General features: G+C 43.0%; 2 non-coding genes across 2 annotated transcripts; both read left to right on the forward strand.

Annotated features, from left to right (window-relative positions):
- The first annotated feature begins 142 nt into the window (after positions 1-142).
- trnay-gua (transfer RNA tyrosine (anticodon GUA)) lies at positions 143-231 on the forward strand. The gene is given in 2 exon segments: positions 143-179; positions 196-231. It is a non-coding gene; the product is annotated as a tRNA-Tyr (tRNA).
- A 507-nt stretch (positions 232-738) lies between these two features.
- trnah-gug (transfer RNA histidin (anticodon GUG)) lies at positions 739-810 on the forward strand. The gene has a single exon. It is a non-coding gene; the product is annotated as a tRNA-His (tRNA).
- Positions 811-21,474: the final 20,664 nt, after the last annotated feature.

A 21,474-nucleotide genomic window follows, 5' to 3' on the forward strand; every position in this document is an offset into this window, starting at 1 on the left:
ACAAATAAACAGGCCCAAGCCCCTGGCTCATTTCCATAACTCATTTGGTACAGCAGAGAACTGCAGGTGTCCCATGATACGCATCTTAAGCCTGGTTACATGCATTCATACAGGATTCATGAAAAGGATGTTAGCTTTGCTCCCTTCGATAGCTCAGTTGGTAGAGCGGAGGACTGTAGGTGCCCAACAACAGTTATCCTTAGGTCGCTGGTTCAATTCTGGCTCGAAGGATGTGCCAACCTTTTGTATACAAAGGCTCTTTTGGCCAACTCCGTCAATCCTTTCAAAGCTTTTGGAATATGCAGTTTTACGAAAGACTGTTCCACTCTCTATCGAACTTGCTAAGGGCTAGTGGCGCAATGGATAACGCGTCTGACTACGGATCAGAAGATTCTAGGTTGAACTCCTGGCTAGCTCGACACGCTGGTTTTAGTCTCTCACTTCTCCCACTGCTTTAGAACAGGATCGATTTAAACCTTCTACTCCCTGGGTATCCCAGCTCACTTACGCCCCAAAAATACCTCACAGTGTGTCGTCTTGCAACACATTTGGCTGACCCCACACCGTAAGGAAAGCTCGTCTTCCTCTTTATCTCTGCTGTCAATGATTTTGCTACAAACACAAAAAAAAAAAAAACATGCCTGCCAGCCACATGCCGCAGAGCTACATATGCAGTCCTTGGGATACGAAGATGTTTCGGATCACATCAAAGCCACACACGACAAAAACCCACAACCGGCCGTGATCGTATAGTGGTTAGTACTCTGCGTTGTGGTCGCAGCAACCCCGGTTCGAATCCGGGTCACGGCAACCCCCCGACCGAAATTGTTTGCATCGCTGAAAAAAGATCCCACTTTCAACTTGGAGTTCCTATACGTTTTAAAAAAATAATTTTGTCTACAGGCCTCTGTCCCGTATCAAAGGTCTGAAAGAATCAAACAGCACAAATGTAGAAGGTCTGCCCATTTAAAGAGCATAAAAAGGGTCAAAGTATCAAACAGGCCCCAATGAGAAATAGTGCCTTTTTAATGAGTCGCCAAGGCCGCATATGTTCTGTGTTTTTTAGCTCTTCTAAAGGGAGGGTTTTCACACACCGCCACACCCAAAGTATAAACATCCTAACAACAGAAGATGAAAATCATGTGCCAAAAGAATGGATGGATAGACCTGACAAAAAAGAACCAAACAAAAAGGCTGGACTTTTGCGCTGGACAATGTGAGGGTATATTGAGGATCAACATCTGTGTTGGACGATGTGGAGACTTTCCCAGATAGATGCCAGATATGTTTCTGTAACGACTAAATGCATGATAGAAACTGGGGCTGATTTGATCTGAAACGCATCTGAAACTGATGGTTTCTCATCACTTTTTGTGTTTATTTAACTGATAAACAGGCCCAAGCCCAAGGCAGCTGTTCCCTGCTGATCCCGCTCCCGTACCTGTTGTCCACAACCCGTCCTGCATGTCCCACCATGGTCCAAACACCTTCACACCTTTCTGCTCCTTCACCTGTCATCCCCAACCCCAGTCCTTCCTCTGGCCCATTTGTTTTTGTGTGTCCAACTCCAGTTCCTGCTGTCCGGCAGATTGCTCCTGCTGGACCCATTCCCTCTCCACCACTTGCTCGTAAGCCCTATGTCCGCACTGTGGAGAAAAACAAGTGTAGTCTGTGCTACCAGCCCCTGGCCACAGCCAGTATTATGGCCACATTTACTGCCCACAGACAGCTGTTGTGCCACTTGACCAGTGGATGGAGGAGATGAAGAGGAAGAGGGCAGAAAAAAAAATGTACTCATTCTTTTCATTGACTGTTATTGTGTGTGTGTGTGTGTGTGTGTGTGTGTGTGTGTGTGTGTGTGTGTGTGTGTGTGTGTGTGTGTGCGTGTGTGTGTGTGTGTGCGTGTGAGTGTATGTGTGTGCGTGTTTGCATGCGTGTCTGTGCGTGTGTGCGTGTTTGCATGCGTGTCTGTGTGTGTGTGTATGTTTGTCAGTGTGTTTGTAAATATAAATAAAAATAACTTTATTTCTACAGCAGTATCCTTTGTTTTTTCCTAGCACACCTATGGAAAACCTTTGTAAACTCACACAAATTTACAAGAAAGGGAAATAATGGTATTGCTGATAGATCCACAGGCTGTGAGAACTGAATCTCAGAAACATTTCTTTGATATGTGGCACTCGTGTTTCCCTGTTCCAACAGATATCCTTTGAATGGTGTTTCTTCCTGTTAAAAGGGAGTCGTTTCTCTCCACAGTCGCCTCAGGCACCTTCAGGACGGTAGATTGGACCGAAAACAAAGTTTCAGTCCAATCTGTTGGTTTCCTTAGCTAGGAAATGATTTTTGAATTGGCTCTATATGAACGAATTGGATTATTTTTTGAATAATTATGATTACAATTAATTGAATTCTAATTGGCTTGAATTGGACTTTATTGTCGAAGTGCCTTGAGATGACATTTGTTGTATTTGGAGCTATATAAATAAAAGTGTATTGAATTGAATTGAAGAGTCAGAGGAGGATGAATAGAGAGAGTCGCTGTGCCCTGGTCCACGGCTTGGGCAACACTGAATTTTTGTGCCATGCCTTCCAACCTTCCTTCTCTGAGGTGAATCAGGAGAATGAGAAATGTGCTCAGCTTTTTATGTATTCTCATGCTGGTGCTGTCGTTGACAAACGAGGGTGCTTTCATGTTACCTCAAAGACACCTAAATTATTTTATTATGTTACATCAAATACACCCAAACTATTTCTCAGTCTAACGACCTCATAACATGACTGGCGTCACACAGGTGTCCGTGTGTGTGTGCGTGTTTGTCTGTGTGTGTGTGTGTGTGTGTGTGTGTGTGTGTGTGTGTGTTTGTGTGCGTGTTTGTCTGTGTGTGCGCGTGTGTGTGCGTGTGTGTGTGTGTGTGTGTGTGTGTGACATTCCTACAATCCCAAAGGTGAGTGCTGACACTTCCATTTAAAGTGGGCATCTCCTCATAATTATCTTCTCTAAATCAAGCTTGGCTCAAAGAAAGGTCATATTAGATGGATTTATTAACATTATCAATGTTAAACCTCCAGTCAATGACTAGATACTGAAAGCTCCAAAAGTTTGCAGCCATGTTGTTAAAGGACAGAAGATTTTATTTCGAAGCATCAGCAATCACCCTTACTCCACCGCAGAAGCACCTGCAGTCAATCAGTTCATTAAGCACTGATTGGTTGCAGGTTGAAATAAATACCAAATCACTGCTGGATACACATGCAGAGCAGGTAGCTTTAGGGGAGTTAGGCTATGGTTTCTTTGACTGGACTGTAGGCGCACAGAAATGACTTGTGGCCTTGGTTTGGGGTAAGTGTTTGCAGCCATGTTTAGAAGTGTTGAGTTGTCTTTCTTTTAACTGTAGTGTCTTATTTTCTGTGCAGGGTCTTGCTGGTTTTAGCTCAAGCAGAGCATGTATGTTGTCTATGGGCTTCAGAAGGTGAGCACAACACATTTAACCTGCTACTGTAACTCCCTACAAAAGTAGACTGATGTCTCTTTCTGTCCTACAGCACAGCGCTCCCTAAATGGCAATAAATATGCTGGCTTTACTCAACAAGCTGGCAGACTACGACATGTTGGTGTCTATCCCCAGAATCAAGTCAGACAAGTAGTGGTTTCTCCACGCTCAGTCCAGAGTAGTAGCCTCGACACACAAGCTGCAGCCAAAAGAGGTTCTCGCCAAGGACTTTCAGCTAGTAGCTACATACAAGCTCCTTCACAGCCAGCCCAGAGTACAGTGAGAATACAGAGCAGCTTGGTGTCAAAACCTAACTGGCAAAGCCCATATTCAAACAGGATTAATGCTCAAACTGTGCCAAAGCAGTCGTTTCCACTTTCTACTGCTATCTCAAGTGGATCTTCTGTGAGTCAGCGCAGTCAGAACCAGAAGGACCTCCGTGAGAAAAGAATTCAGCCAGTCCAGCAGGGTACACCGCGTACCAACAAGTATCTATCCAGCAGCCCTACATCTGTTCGTAGTCCTGGGAAAGGCTTCTCCAGTTTGTCTTCTGCTAAAGTTCCTCATGGTCAGCTGAGCTCATCCTCCACACTGTTCAGCCCAGTTGGTGCTGCACCACCAGGAAGCTCTGTGAGGATGCAGACATATGCTCGTGCCCCTGCAAGAAAGGTGTCTTTAGGCCGTAGAGCTGACAAACCAAAGCCCAGAGGCTTCTCTTCTCAGGTTTGGATGGGAGAACTGCACATGAGCCAGCCATATTCTGGGACTGGTGCAAAAACCCAAGGAAGCTACAGATCCCGCTCTGCTTCCACTGTGCAGAACCCCAGCAGCAGGTTCTCAGTTCAGGAAGCTCACAAACTGCCTGTTCCCAGGAGGAGCAGCACAGTGGGAGCTTCTGCTCCTGGCTTTGCCCCGGTCTCCACCTACGAGATCCCTCAAAGCTTCGGTGGTTCAACTATAAGACGGCTGAGAGAACCTGCAGACCAGAACAAAGTGAAGGTCCAAAAGCCACAGCAGATGGTGCAATTTAAGCCACAGCTCCCAGGTTTTAATCCAGAATCCAAATGGAACAGGTTCAGCCAGCGCCAGAGAATAACTCTGTAGTTTCTGTTCAGTGACCAACCCATTTGTATCTGTCATTCTAATGGTTCAAGAAATCCCCTTCCATACATTTATTTTAAACGGATAAGAATAAAATTTAAATTTTATATTCTAAATCCTGCCTTGAGTCTTGACTCTCCTCCTGGTCATGTACTGTGACAAATGTCCTCATTACACTTTGTGCTCTTTTGTATGGTGTACTATGTGCCCTGTGACTGCCTCCATGCAAGCATTGTGAAACATCCTATCCATAGCGTTCTTTACAGTCTGAGGGCTAAACTGATCAACATCCCCTCAAATATGCATGACTATAGGAAATGCAGTTTTATATGTGCATTTGATATTTTTAGTTTTTTTTTTTTTTTTTTTTTCCCTACATTGCACACATCATGGACTCCAGTTGGAAATGTTAACCAAGGTGTTCAGCTGAGGTGATTTAGTTGTACTCAGTTTCAGAGACTGCAGCCTCATTCTTGTTGCTAATGGACAATTAAATACTACTGAGATGCTCACACTCACTTGTCCTGTCTCTACAAACACCACGCCAGTACTGCTCAACTGGGGGTCACCACACAGCTCAGTTAAACTAAAAAGTAAGGAGCCATAATTGTTTGAGGAAAAAAAAAATTGGAATGAATTTTTTTTTTTTTTAAATCTGCAACAGTTGAATTTGTATATATTGGACAAACTGAACAATGTATAAAATTCAGCTGGTTCGGTGGTTGGACCGAGCTCTACAGAGATCCCTTGTTCTAATCTTTAACCACGGCTTAATTATGAAGTTTTCTTAACCTCTTTTTGTGACGAGCACAATCAGATGAGATATTGCAGCCATGTTTAGAAGTGACTGTAAATGAATATTTACATTGTGATATTTTCAGGGTGATTAATATCTAACGGCACTTCAGTCAAGCAGGTGAGCCACTTTTTTTATGGTAAAATGAAGTATCTGTGACTGATGTGATCTGGAGGATTTAAATATGGCCAAACCCCCTCATTATCATAGTTGCGGATTCCGCAGCTCACGGTGGAGCTTTGGAGTCAGCTCTCATCTTCTCATGAGGTCACCTTCAGGTACTCCCAGGTCCTCATAAAATTGATGCTAGATGGTTTATGTAAACAACACATTTTCAGTTTTTAGTCTGTATGTTCTTATTTCTGTTGCATTAAAAAGATTTTTACAGGCATAGTGGAGGCACCACCTGAAATGTGTCATGCACTTATTTTCATATGTGCTGACTTATCAGAAAATTTAATCCACTGCTAAACTCTAGGAAAATTAAAATATCTAATTCTGAAGTGTGCCTTACAAATCCTGCTCAACTGAGCACTTTGATCTCTTCTTTATCTCATTAAAGTTCTCATTGTAAGATATTTTCCTAACAGAGCACTTCGTTCCCAAACTGCAGGTTTACTTGAGGTTCCCAGAGTTTCTAAAAGTAGAATGGGAGGCAGAGCCTTCAGTTATCAGGCCCCTCTCTTGTGGAATAAGCTGCCAGTAAATGTCTGACAAGCAGACACCCTTTCCACTTTTAAGACCAGGCTTAAAACTTTCCTTTTTGATAAAGCTTATAGTTAGGGATGGCTCAGGTGATCCTGAAACATCCCATAGTTAAGCTGCTATAGGCCCAGACTGCTGGGGGGCCTCATCTGTCACACCTTTCCTCACTTTACTCTCTTTATGTATATGTGACATTATTGTGGACATTAACTCGTGTTTCCCTGTTCCAACAGGGAAACACGGCGGATGGCCACCCTTCCTGAGTCTGGTTCTGCCAGAGGTTTCTTCCTGTTAAAAGGGAGTCGTTTCTCTCCACAGTCGCCTCAGGCACGCTCAGGACGGGAGATTGGACCGAAAAACAAAAAGTTTTCAGTGCAATCTGCTGGTTTCCTTAGCTAGGAAATTATTTTTGAATTGGCTCTATATGAACGAATTGGATTATTTTATGAATAATTATGATTACAATGAATTGAATTTCAATTGGCTTGAATTGGACTTTATTATCTAAGTGCCTTGAGATGACATTTGTTGTATTTGGCGCTATATAAATAAAAATGAATTGAATTGAATACATACATACATTGTGGGATGGATAAACACTTTCTAAATGTACCCCAAACTGCTTATCTTTCATGTTTACCCACTACAGACGTATAACAGGCAACGGCAAATGATATAACTATTAGCCAAGACGAGGTCGCTGGAGTAGACCAGGGGCTCAAACCCAAATGCCTTCCTACGCACAAAAAGATCCGGAAGTATGAATCTGTGCGTACGCATCAATCCAAGCACATTTCCTTTGTACATCCCATCAACGTGGAATTGAGCGCACATGTTGGAGTACCTGACTTCTCCTGGTCCACGCCCCTACCTAAATATGCAAATCATATTTAAATGAGCCCTGCACCTGCGATTCCCTGCGATACCACAGGCAACTCAATGTGCTTTACATAAAGACAAGGCATTTAAAAGAACAGAATAAAGCAGCAATTTAAAGAGAAAAAAATAGAATAAAAATTAAAAACACAGTTAAAAGCAATCAAAGAAGAGGGGAAAAAGAAAAATATAAACTCAACCATAAGCACACCGAAAGAGAAATGTTTTTAACCTGGATTTAAAAGTGCTTACAGTTGTGGCTGATTTCAGTTCTGCTGGTAGTTTGTTCCAGTTGTGTGCAGCATAAAAGCTAAAAGCTGCTTCACCGTGTTCAGTTTGAACTCTGGGCTCCACTATCTGACCTGAGTCAGCAGATCTTCTTCTTCTTCTTCTTCTTCTTTTTGTGGTTTTATGGCAGTTGGCAAACCAGCTTAGTTGGTGCATTACCGCCACCTCTGGACTGGAGTGTGAGACAGGAATAGCTACCCTCCCTCAAAACAAAATAGTATTAATGGGAAAAAAAGAAAAAGAAAAAAGAAAAAGAAAAGAGAGATCATTTGATTTGTCTGTTAAATTTTTTTAATTAACCCTGTATTTTTTAGGAACCTGCAAAGGTGGTTAAAGCCCACATGACCTGTGCTCAGCTGCAGTAAGTTCTGTAAGTTAAAGGACACCTTTTCTTCCTGTAGCTGGCTGATGAGTAGTTGCCTGTCTGTCTGGTATTTTGGACACTGAATCAAAACATGTTCTACAGTCTCCTGGCTGTCGCTGCACTCACATGTCCCATCACCATGCTTCTTCATCTTGTTAAGTGTGCTGTTGAGTTTTGTGTGACCGAACCTCATTCTGGAGAACCCATCCTCCACCTTCTTCTCTCTTTTTGTGTTCCTAGCCTTCCCCACTTCATTCTGAATGGCATGGTACTGCCGTCCTGTGTCTCCATTGTTCCATAGGCGTTGCCATTTCTCCCGTACCCTGGCCTTGGCAACACTTTTTATCTCGGCCTTGCTGTACTGTATTTCGAGCTCAACCCTCTCCTTCTTTACAGCCTCCTTTGCCAGTTTGTCCGCCCACTCATTGCCTCTGACACCTATGTGGGCTGGTACCCATAGGAAGACCATTTCTATTCCAGCCTTTTTCAGCTTATTTGCTCTCTGCATTATGTCATATATGAGGTCTTGCCTCGATTCAGACTGAGCATTCCCTATGCTTATGAGTGCTGAGCTACAATCAGATGCAACCACCACCTTCTGTGGCTTATTGACCTCAATCCATTGTATTGCCAACCTTATCGCAACTAGCTCAGCTGTGTACACTGCCAGGTCATTACTTACTCGTTTTGCCATTACAGCCTGAGCCCTTGGAACGGCATAGGCTACACCAACCTTTTCATCAATTTTAGAGGCGTCTGTATAGATAGCCACCGATTCTGTGTACTTTTCCCTCATGTACCACATCACTGTGCCGCTGTCCACTTCATTGTTTCGTCTCTCCTCAAGCAACCATAGATCCACTCTGAGTTCCTCATATAGCCAAGGAGGGACTGCTGGGTACACAACTGTGGGGGATATACTAACAGTACTCAGCTCCATCTCATTCACCTTTTGGTTAATGGTCCACCCAAAGCTCTTCGCCTCCTTCTCTCTTTCTTGAGTGTGTATCAGCACTGCTTGTGTCATATGGCCGTCACTATGCCCCCTCAAGTTTGCCCAATATACTATGGCGAGTTGCTCTCTCCGTAGGTGGAGGGGCATTTCCCCCATTTCAACTTGTAGCGCCGCTACCGGGGTTGTCTTCACCGCCCCACAACATATTCTGAGGGCTTTGTTGTGGACTACATCTAATCGCTTAAGCGATGTCATAGCGGCTGACCCATACGCCATACACCCATAGTCAAACACTGACCTTATCAGTCCTGTGTATATGGTTATTAGTGCTGACCTGCATGCACCCCAGTCCACTCCACATAAGCATCTCATAACATTCAGCACCCTCTTACATTTGTCCACCATCTTATTAATGTGCACATTCCATGTAAGTTGACGGTCAAACCACACACCCAGGTATTTGAAGGAGTCAACCCTTTCCACCTCCTTCCCAGCCAGCCTCAGCTTAAATGCATCACTTGTCCTTTTCCTAGTAAATAAAATGGATTTGGTTTTGTCCTCCGATATCCTAAATCCCCACTGGATGGCCCAGTCTTGCACTATATTTAGTGCCTGTTGCATTTTCTGGGTTATAAATGCAATATTCCTCCCTCTTTTCCAGATTGCCCCGTCATCTGCAAACAGTGCTACCCCCGTTAGGTGTCGTACATCCTTGAACATGCCATTAATCATGATTGAGAACAGCAAGGGACTAACAATGCTCCCCTGCGGTGTGCCATTTTCCACTGGGTAACACTCACTCATACATCCATTCATACGTACCATTATTGTTCTGTCTGACAGGAATGCCTTAACCCATTGGAGCATTTGCCCCTTGACACCCAGCTGGTTCAATTGGATCAGCAATCCCTCTCTCCACAACATGTCGTACGCTTTTTCTATATCAAGAAAAACTGCTGCTACTGCCTCCTTATTTATCTGTGCCTTCCTAAGTTCGTCTTCCAGACACAAGACTGGGTCCATTGTTCCTCTTCCTTTTCTGAACCCACATTGATAGTTTTCTAGCCTTCCCTTGGCCTCAACCCAGTAGCTCAATCTATCGTTGATCATTTTCTCCATGGTTTTACCCATGTGTGATGTCAACGCTATAGGCCTATAGCTTGTAGGCTGCTTAGGATCTTTCCCAGGCTTTTTAATAGGGATGATGACCGCCTTCTTCCACTCAGTTGGAATCACCCCTGACTCCCATACTTTATTGAATAACTTTAAAATTGTGCCTTGCCCTGTCTCCGATAGGTTTTTAAGCATGCTGTAGCATATTTAGTCCTTCCCTGGTGCTGTTTTCCCTAACTTTCTTAGGGCACCCTTGAACTCAGACCTTGTGAAAGCTCTGTTTAACACTTCCTCCTCTTCTCCTGCTCGTGTGTCAAGGCGAAATTTACTGAGAGTTTCTTCTCTTCTTCTTTTCTCTTCTTGCCTTAGGTTGTCTGTGCTATGCACCTTCACCAGTGTTTGTGCTATAACCTCTGCCTTCTCCTTACTATCGGTGATGATCCTCTCACCATCGGTCAGCACTGGGTACTCATATGACTTTCCATTTCCTTTCATTTTTTTGATCATCCCCCATACTCTCTCTACTGGGGTAGTTCTACCTATGGAGCTACAAAATTTCCTCCAGTATTCTCGCTTTGCCCTTTTCACTGTTTTCCTTACCACTGCTTGCTGCTGCTTGTATTCAATGAGGTTTTTAAAGTTATGTGTCCTCTTGAGGAGTCTAAATGCTCTGTTTCTGTCCTTAATGGCTTGTCTACACTCCTCATTCCACCATGGTACACTTTTCGTGAGAGTCTTAGGTTTTGACTTTGGTATTGCACCCCCAGCTGCACAAATAATGCTGCAGCTGACCTCTGTATTAAAATTCTCCACATCTAGGCTGTCATCAATTCTCTGTAATAGCTCTTCACTTGTCTGTCTGAACTTATCCCAGTCAGCCTTTTCTAAAATCCATTTCTCATCTCTTACCTCTTGTTCTTTTCCTATTCCTATGCCCACCTGGGTTGTGATTGGGTAATGGTCACTTCCCACCGTCTCATCTCTCCTTGCCTCCCACTCACACCTGTCTGCTATTTCCTTCGTTACAAAAGTGAGATCAATGGCTGACTCTATCCCTCTTACTATATTCACCCTTGTGCCTAAACCATCATTCATACAGACCAATTCCCTTTCCTCAACAAACTCTTCTAACACCCTTCCATTCCCATCCTCTCTCTCTCTCCCCATAGCGTACTGTGGGCATTAAAATCACCACACCACACAGCCTTTCCCCTAATCTCCTCCCACATCTCTTCAAACTGTCCAATCTGCATTGCTCTGCATGGGTTATAGAAGTTGATGATAAAGATACTACCCTCTCTCAACCATATCTCCACTATCACATATTCCAACTCTGCCCCTCTTTTTACGTCTCTGTATTGAATCCCCTTCTGTATGAAGGTGGCAACCCCACCCCCTTTGCCTACTTCCCTATCCATTCTTGCAGCATTGTATCCCTTAATGACAAAGTCTAGCCTTGGTATAAGCCATGTTTCTTGAACACAAATTATATTGGGCTTATTATCCAGGTTCTCAACATAGCTCTTAAATTCCTGCCCGTTTGCAAGTAGGCTCCTGGCATTCCACTGCAATATTATTAAAACCATTATGTAGGCATACTCCATTCTTGAGATTGAGAATGCTGAATTTCTTGTAGCCCATCCCTCACTGCCTCCCAATGCAGCCCTGCTACCCCCAAATATTTCTCAGCCGCGTTAACAATTATCTTAATTTTTCTGGTTCATTGATCGGTCTGTGCTGAGCAGTTGATCACCTCCGTCATGAACAGTACAAAGTCACTTTTACTCACGATTAGAGTATCCTCCTTAATTTTCTCACACTTTTTACACTCAACGTCTTTCGTGTTTCTTCCAATTCGGGTTACTTGCTCTTGTGACCCTGTCCTCGCATCCCTTGAAGACGGTACTTTCCTCGCTGCCTGCGCATATGACATGCCTTCTGTCACTCTTACACGCTGTACCTCTTGCATTCTCTTGCTTACTGCACAACCTCGATATGCTGAGCTGTGTTCGCCTCCGCAATTTCTGCACTTAAGTTTAGCGTCTTTCTCGCACTTGCCATACTCGTGTTCCCCACTGCATTTGCTGCACCTCAGTTTCCCTTTACAAACCGCTGCGATGTGTCCATATTTCTGGCACTTAAAACATCTGAGCGGTGGTGGGATATACACCCTTACACCAAAGCTCATATACCCAATGAATACCTTCTCCGGTAGCTTTGCTTCATCAAATGTCAGCAAGATTGAGAGACTGTCCATCAACACACCATCTCTTTTGGTCTTCAGCCGCTTCGCCTCTTTAACCTTAACATTGCGTATGCCTTCAACCACATCAGTTAATGCTTCAGTCAGCGGCACCCCTGATATGACGCCTCTCATAAGTTTTTTGTCAAACGCCATTGTACACTTAATCTTTTTACCATTTAGCTTGCTGACTGTGATTGCTTTCTTCTGTTGCTCCTCATCCTTACACTCAACAATCAAACCACCACTCGCAGTCTTTTTAGCACTTCTTACCTCTCCAAAGTCTTTATGCAATGCCTTAGTGAGCTGAGTTGGGTTCCAGTCCTCAAATGTTGCTCCTTCCTGCTCCAACCTAACAAACACTTTAAATTCCTGCCTCCGTTCGATTACACTAACCAGGCTAGCGGTCTCCATATCATCACCAGAACTCACATCCTCACTTTCCGACTTGTTGTCTTTTCTCCGTTTCTTCCTATTACTGCTCTTCGCACCTATCCATTTTCCAGCACTTCCTAAACTCCCGCTCTGCCTGTCAACAAACTCACTTCCTGGTCCGTCACTTCCACCTCCCCGTTCCTGTCCAGTCACAGCCCAGTCGTTGCCAACCACCTCCACGACACTTCCTCCACTCCTCTCAGCCATCCTTTCCAATGACGAGTCAGCAGATCTCAGAGCTCTGCTGGGTTTATACTCTGCTTGCATGTCATTCATGTATTCTGGACTTAAACCATTCTGTGATTTGTCGTCGTCATGATCCTAACCACGCCTTCTACAAAAGGGGGCTGAGAGGCCGCACCTCTAGAATTTGCGACATGGATAGACGAAAGGCGGCAAAGAAACGCTGTTAACAGCGTTGACAGCTGGGACGGCTGTTTTAAATAAAACAGTTGCTTTGGATTTGAGTGCCTTGGAGGAGAGGGTAGCTGGCCTGATCGGAGCTACGTCCTCATTAGGCGTCCCAGGGAAACTTGACACTGATGCGCCCATGCTAGAGCTCGAGAATGGTAAGAATGACTGCACACCCAAGACGTTTAAATAAAACAGTTGCTTTAATTTTCAACACAAATGATCCTAATCAACCTAATATTTTTCATTCACAGATGAATCCGAAGTGGCATCCGGGCAACCTGACCCGCGCAACGAATACGCGGCCCCGTCAACATCCGAAGCCTCTGCCTCTGCCCCCTGGTCTGCAGCGTCACACCGACCAGCCGTGTTAACCACAGAGGTCCTAGAAAGACAAACAGAGATCGTGAAGTGGATGATGGCTTTAACACACACCATGCAATCTATCGACAGTACATTGAAAGACATAAATGAAACAGTGGTCACAGAATAAATGCTGAAAGAAATCGTTGTTCTTCTTTCTTTTTTCCTTGAATAACAGAATGCAGTGGCGGCTCCTGACATTTTTTTTAGGTAGTGCAATTTCCAGTCTGTGAAAGCTGCATCAGAGTGTGCTATGCGAAGCTGAACTGATTGCACTGATGCAAACCTGTTATGTTCCCACACAGGAAATAAAATGTCCAATCGTCCAGAAACTCCTTGTCTTCTTTAAATAAACACAACGCAGAGTCACTTTGGTTATTTGGTCTGCCAAATAACCAAAGTGACTCTGCAATTTCCCCCGTTATGTCCATAAGTATCATAAAAGTCGATAGGACTGAGGTATATTTGTCTAGGTAGCATAATTAATTGTAATAATTTTTTGTTATTTTTTGCATAATTTGCCAATCAGTTAATATTACACCTTAACCATTATTTATTTATTTTCTTCATATTGTTCCAGGATTCTATGAGATAAGTAAACACATAAGCTCTTAATGATAAGATTCATTCAATTTTCATTCTACAGAATGTTATTAAAATGACAGCATATGAATCCAAGTCAAGTCTTTATTGAAGTTTTGGGAAATATGACTTAGAAAAGTATAACCAGTTGTCAAACATAGTTAAGTGCAGCTTACTTATGTGAGATTTCTCTCTTTTTTAAATATAATACTGCACCATTAACAATGAATGTGTCATTATACATTCTGCTATCATTGTCAAAATTATATAAAAGATTTAAATCATTACAAGTCAATGACTGAGCACAAAAGGGTAAGTTATTTAGCTACATCAAATACTACCTAGAAAAATAGCAGGGTTGGTGGAGCCCTGGGTTTCATCTTTGCCTCGCAAGGCTAGCCCGAAAATCCTGCAAAATTCTTCCAAACTTCCTTCTCCGCATTAGTACGACGACTAAAGGGCACTTCTGTCAGAAACACTACCGTATTGTTGCACTCGACACTCGCCATCTTCTTCATAGAATGTTTTTTTTTTTTCTTTATTGAAAACCACAATGTTACAACAACAAGTAGAAAGTTCATGGTCCCGCGCAACAGACATATGACGAAAGCACGTTGTGCGTCGTTTGTGCGAGCACATAAACCCTCATAGAAAATGCATTGGGAGCAGGATTTTTGAAAAAAACTGAGGTCCCATTCACGTCAATGGGAGCTTCCTGGTGCAAATTCGACCCTGACCGAAATCGCACAAAATGGGCGTAGCAACACCAGGCGGGACCTTAATCTGATTGGACAATGACATATACAACCAGTTTGCCTACAGCAGATCAGTCCTACTTTAGCAACTAGATTAAAAAAAAAAAAAACTTCGTGTTTGGTAGTGCGTCGCACAAATCGCCCCTATGGAAGAGCCGCCACTGACAGAATGCTTACCAAAAGTCAGAATCGCTGAATAAGTTCCTCTCTCCTCCTGAGCGCTCTTGGCTGTGCAGGCTGGTGGTAGGGATCTCTGGGTACGGGGTCCTCTGGATGTACATCTGGAAATGGCACTAAATTTTTTTGGGCAATGTTATGGAGATCCCCGCATGCAATAATAATATTGCATACCTTTTCGGGCGGATAGGGTTCCCCCCGCAGCCGAGAGACAGATCCAACTTTAGGAGCCCTATACACCTCTCCACGGTGGCACGCGTGCGCGTATGCGCAGTGTTAAAGCGCCTCTCCTGTTCGGTGTGAGGGTGCACGGTTGAATAATGAGCCATCACTCTTCCAATTACGGAGTTGTACTTGTTTAATTTATTTAATTTGCGTTTATATTTATATTTATGTTGAAGTCAAATAAAACATGGGCCTTCTTTAAAGTGATAAGTCTGTAATTTTAACCTAGAGATTTGTTGTGACTCCTGAGCACGCACTAGTGACGCTGCTGTATTGCAGTCACCGCAAGTCAAAATAGAAAAGTGCGTACACGGCCTCAGACCTGTCGTGGCGATTTCATCTTTCCTGCGCTCACGATGGATTTGATAAATGCCAACCTTTGCGCAGAAAAGAACGTACACACGACCTACGCACGTTTTTCGTCTTACGCAAGTTTGATAAATGAGGGCCAATGACCTCAGTTTTTTCTTGATTTAACTGAAGGAAATTTTGGTTCATCCACTTTTTGACTTGCCCTAAGCAGTCGCACAATGACTCTATAGGACTGCAGTCATCTGGAGACAGTGCGAGATATATCTGTGTGTCATCTGCATAGCTGTGGTAGTTGACTTTAGAGTTCTTCAGAATTTGACCCAGAGGCAGCATGTATAGGGTGAACAGAAGGGGTCCAAGAACTGACCCCTGAGGAACTCCACATGTCATAGCCACTCGATCAGATTGATTACTTCCAATAGTCACAAAATAACTCCGCTCCTCCAAGTAGGACCTGAACCATTCTAGGACTGTCCCGCTGAGTCCTGCCCAGGTTTCCAACCTGTTCAGCAGTATACTGTGATCCACAGTGTCAAATGCAGCACTGAGATCCAACAATACCAGAACTGACACCTTGCCTGAGTCAGTGTTCAACCTTATGTCTTTTAACACTTTAATAAGAGCCGTTTCTGTACTGTGGTGAGGTCGGAAGCCTGACTGAAATTTGTCAAGGAGTCCACTGGAGTTCAAGAAGTTACTGAGTTGATTAAAAACCACTTTCTCAACAATCTTGGCTATAAAAGGAAGATTTGAGATGGGTCTGTAGTTGGTTAAAATGGAAGCATCCAATGTTGTCTTTTTTAGGAGTGGCTTGATGGCAGCTACTTTTAAGGGTTTAGGAAACGTGCCTGATTGAAGTGAGCAGTTTATTATTTGCTGCAAATCTGTTTGGACAGAGCTTACAATAGTTTTAAAGAAGTCAGATGGCATTGTGTCAAGACAGGATGTCGATGGTTTAAGATGCTGGACTGTTTGTTCTATGGTTTTTTGGTCAACTTTATTGAATTCTGACATCATAGTTGATTGATTCCTAGGTGGTTTTAAGGTTTGCGTCATTTTATTATTTTGCTGATTTATGTTGATATTTAGCCTTATAGATTTGATTTTTCATTGAAAAAACAAGCAAATTCATTGCATTTTTCTGTGGAACAGAGTTCTGAAACTATCTGTTTTGGGGGGGTTGTCAGCTTATTAACAATAGAAAACAGAGCACGAGTGTTGTTGATGTTCTTATTAATCATTTTAGATAAGTGTTGCTGTCTAGCGCGGAGTAACCCGTGGTTAAAATTACAAAGACTTTGTTTGTAGAGGTCATGGTGAATTTGAAGTTTAGTTTTTCTCCATTTACGCTCTGCTTTCCTGCATTCTGTTTTCAAGGCCTTTACCATCATAGTGTTCCTCCATGGTGTTCGCTTTCTGCTCAAGATCATCTTATTTTTAACAGAGAAGACTAAAAGTCTAAGAAGACTAAATGGACAGAGATGATTTATAACTTTCCACACATTTAGGTCATGGTACCCCACTGTGAATATAAATGTAAAAAACACATTTCTAACACTTTGCATGAACCGTACAATAATGACAAGTTTGAGTTCAAGTTGTGTTGAATTGTTTAATTATTATTACATGTTTCTCAACCTGTGGAGAGAAAACAGAATTAAATACAGTTCACAACACGAAATTCTCCTCTATCTGTATTTATACTAACATCCCTCTCCAGTTTCATAATCTCGAGCTTGATCTTTTTTATTTTCAGTTTCTTGTGTTCCATATGTAGTTTGGTGCTCTCTTTATTGGACAAACACATTTCTTCAAAGGCTACTTACCACTCTGATATTTTGCTGTGCTTTACCTTCACCTGCTGCCAGGTACACTTTTGGCTGTTAAGATAGCTCCTGTTGAGATGTAACAGTGAAAAAATAATATGTGGGTCACACACACAGGATAATATAGTCACAAAGTATGATGATGCGTGTCGATTATTGGGTTATTAATAAAGTGAGCATGGCCAGTATATGTGTGCTGTACATCTCATACAGAGATAATTCAGCATGCTTTATGTAAACACATTATAACACAAAGAGGAGAGCATAAAGACATGAGGACAGTAAAATGAATGTCAATGATATGAAACTTTCATAACTTAAGCATTTAGTCTGTCAGCAGTTAGCCTGGCAATGCCGTTTCTTCGCTTTTTTGATCGCAGCTGTTTTACCATTTCTGGTTATGACACTTTTAAAATCCTCATACAGCTCCATCAGCATTATTTGTTCAGCTGCCGAAAAAACAACAGCGCTTGTCTTGCTTTCCTTTTCACACAGATCTCCATTTTTCCACCATCCACTCGTCAGGGCTTCTTACGTTCCTCGTGCACTCGCACTAAGCTAGGCTATGTAAGCCTCGCTTGGATTAGCCTCACTGAGATGCAGCTGAAATATCTTCGAGGAACGACTTGAGGCTTAATTGGGAGATGGCGCTAGTTCAAGCGACGCTTACCGGCCATAGCCAGGCTTTCTTTAGCTACTTTCTAGGAACACCCCCCAGGGGCTCGTTGCACAAAACTAAGATAAGGGATTAAGCCGGGATATGTTGGCTATCCTGGCTCAACTTATCCGTAATCCAGTTGCACTAAAGTGGGATAGAGGGAAGTGGGATATGTTCAGACCTAAGTTACCATGGAGATTTATTCTGTGAAACTAGCCTGCTCCAGACCAGGCTAAGTTCCAGGATCTATTTAATCTCATTCCTTATCTCAGTCAGCGGTCGCCACAAATGGAAACCAATATTTATTCCACTGCCTAGAACATATTGTTAAAACATTTAACTATACCCACTATCATTATTGAAACATTAGTGATCATTAATTGCAATCTTTTTAGATAACTGATGATTTTAGATTAACTTGCAATCATTAGACAATTTAGTTTCCCACAGACTACACATAAAGTACATCACCATATAAATATAAATACACATTAGAGAGTACCATGATGTTCCTTTATTGAACAAGGATGAATCAAAGCAAGTAAACCATCAGCTCCTTTCAAAACTGAAGTCACACAGTGCTGTAAAAGACAAAAAGCACAGAATCAAAGCATGCAGTTTGAGACAAACTGTTTGTAAAAATGGCCTATACAAATAAAATTGCCTTGCCTATACAGCACAAAAACCTAACAAAAATTCCTCTGCCATTGCAGGCCCAACTTAAATCAACATGCATATTAATTAAAATAATTTAACACCTTTTGGTCTCTGACCAGCCGACCACAGTCGTCATCCGGGAAGATGGCAGGATTGTCCCAGTCTATGAGAGCTGGCACTCTGGGGGCCCTCTCCTTTCTCAGGCAGGCCACATTGTGGAGGACAGCACAGGCCACAATGATATCACATGCCCTGTCTGGGCTGACTCTCAGGTGGTTCAGACACTGACAGTGTGCCTTCAGTAGGCCAAATGTCATTTCTATCCGGGCCCTTGTTCTGGCATGGGCATGGTTGTGTGCCAGTTGTGCCTCCAGAGGGTCTGCAAATGGAGTGAGCAGAAAAGGCTGGCAGGCATACCCTCTGTGACCCAGCAATACACTCAGGAATTCACCTGTGAATACAAAATGTTACCATCACAACCTCATAAGTAGTGACAGTCTTAACACAGCCATGATGTTAAAAGTGGTTATCAATAGAGGTTCTGTGGCTCACCTTGTGATAGGCGCCAATAGAGTTCCGAACCACTCGGGAGTCGTGGACCGAGCCGGGCCACTTTGCCACAACATTACTGATCAAATAGTCAGCATTGCAGACCATCTGAAATGATAAGATGTTAAACCAATTAATGCACAGTACAGGCAATGTGACGGCAGGCACATTCTTACTAAAAAGTACACTTGTTAAGTATTTGTCAGGGGACTTACAATTCTGCAGGATGTTCTTATATTTTACTTTGACTTGCTGCCATGTCCGTTTTGGCCCAGTCATGTTAAATCTACACACACACACACACACACACACACACACACACACACACACACACACACACGATGAAACATGATTCATAATCAAAGTAGGTTACAAATATGTTTTCAAATATGTTAATTAACATTTTATTTGGCTTGTAGCCTAATTGTGATAGTTTCAGTGGAGTGGTGAGTGTGTATTTGTGCACTACTTACGCATTCAGGCGGTCAGCAATGGTTTGCCACGCTTGCTCCCTTTGTTTTTTAACTGTGGCAGTACTTCCTTTTTGTTTTATTTTCTCCTTCACCTCTTCATATGCTTCCATTAATAGTTCTTGCTCCGCTGGGGAGAAATACGCCACCCTTGTTGCCATGGTGAATCAGTGAACCTATGATCGATCGTGGGGTCTATTTAAGCAAGCCGTGTGCAGCACTTATCCAGGATCGGTTTCACCTGGCTTAATGAATCCGTGTCTGCTCATCCTGGCTTGGCCTTTGTGCAACACACTAAGCCTGGGCGCCCATGTTTTGGATTCCTTGAACCTGGCTAAGTAATTCATCCTGGATGTCTAAATCCTACTTTTGTGCAACGGGCCCCTGGTGTTGCTGGATCTTAGTGCAGCTTTTGACACAGTAGATCACCAGATTTTATTAAACAGAGTTAGAAGTCTGGTGCTCTGGCACTGTTCATAAATGGCTTTACACCTCTCACAGATTGACAGTTTTTCATAAGTATGGATACATGCTCCTCGAGAATTCAAATTAAGTGTGGGGATCAATTTTAGGCCCATTGCTTTTTAATCTGTACATGTTGCCTCTTGCCTCTGCAGTGTGAGATTCCACATCAGCTGTGATCCCATGTAGAAAGATCTGAGTTAGTCCTTTGGCACATGAAGGCACTACAGCCTGCACAGGAGCTATATTAGAATAAATAAATTCCTTGTTTATACATATGTCTTGCAGTGTTTTAATCCTCGAGCTGTGTTATCCTAACAGAGGAGCTCACACTGTGCAGCTTACTGATACTGCAGGGTGAGGAGACATTGTTCTATTTGATTATTTTTGTAAACAGGAGGGCCAATACCATTTACAAATATAAAATTAAAGGAATAAAAGGATACAATTATATCCAAGACTTGTAGAAAGTAGAATGATTTAAAAGTGAAGCTGTAAGCAGCAGGAGGAAGCAGAGATGTCTGCACTCTTCAGGAGGAAGTAAAAACCACTGCTGGCGCCTACATCTTCTTCACCATTTAAGGAGTTCTGGCATAATATTTTGTTTCAGATGACTCCACGCGACAAACTAAAATTACAGAGACAGCTGTACAGTTTTAGCTTCAGTCACTGCTCCTCCCCATGTGGAGAAAAGGCATTGATGCTCACTTCCTTGATTAAGGACATTACTACTTTGTTATGGCTGGGGGTGGTTTTACTTGGCTGAAAACTGGATAGGACCCTGCTGGCAACTGGCTGTACAGAGCCATCATTCTGAGTAGCTGCATCTATAAGAACATGCAGCTCCAACTTAAATCCATTTCCAAACATCACAGGATGTTTCTCCCTGGTTCCCTTCCTTAGGAAGGCCTTGGACCGCCACCCTTCCATCGAGACAAATAAATTATTCAGAGCCAAGGAATTGGTTTCAGCAGCACACATTGTACAATACCACTGTTTTATTTAAAAAGAGGTTCAGGCTGGCAAGTAAGACAGCTTCATGACAGCTGCCTCAGGCGGCGGCTTCCGTCGGATTGGCGGCGGCTTCCGTCGGATTGGCGGCGGCTTCCGTCGGATTGGCGGCGGCTTCCGTCGGATTGGCGGCGGCTTCCGTCGGATTGGCGGCGGCTTCCAGAGAAACATTCACTTCTCTTTTAGCCTTCAGATTTACTTGTGAGATTTCAGCCTTCTTATATTTCATGTTGCCAATGGATGCAGCAGCTTTAACTTCTTTGCTTTCCATTAAGACTGCAAAGAAGTTCAAAAGTGGATTAAGAAATATAGACAAGTTAGCCATAAACAGAAAATGCAAATACTTCAGACCTACCCCAATAGATGGCATTAAACTCAGTTTAGTTACTTTTCTTGCAGTGTGACAAAGCTTTAAAGGGCTTTACCATATCCTGACACGTACTATACAACTATGCAGAAGTCAAGTAGACAGCAGCAGATTGAAACGGGTCACTGTTCAGACAGAAATCTTCCAAAAATCATTTTCCAGTCAATGCTGAAACGCAGTTTATAAAGTTTCATCATCCAAGGAAGGCTCAAACTCATTATGCATACCTTCTTTTGAGTTCTTCCCCAACATGGAATCCATTGGCTGGACAAGTTCAAGGGGT

The sequence above is a fragment of the Odontesthes bonariensis genome, chromosome 8, assembly GCF_027942865.1.
Source record: "Odontesthes bonariensis isolate fOdoBon6 chromosome 8, fOdoBon6.hap1, whole genome shotgun sequence".
NCBI lineage: Eukaryota > Metazoa > Chordata > Actinopteri > Atheriniformes > Atherinopsidae > Odontesthes > Odontesthes bonariensis.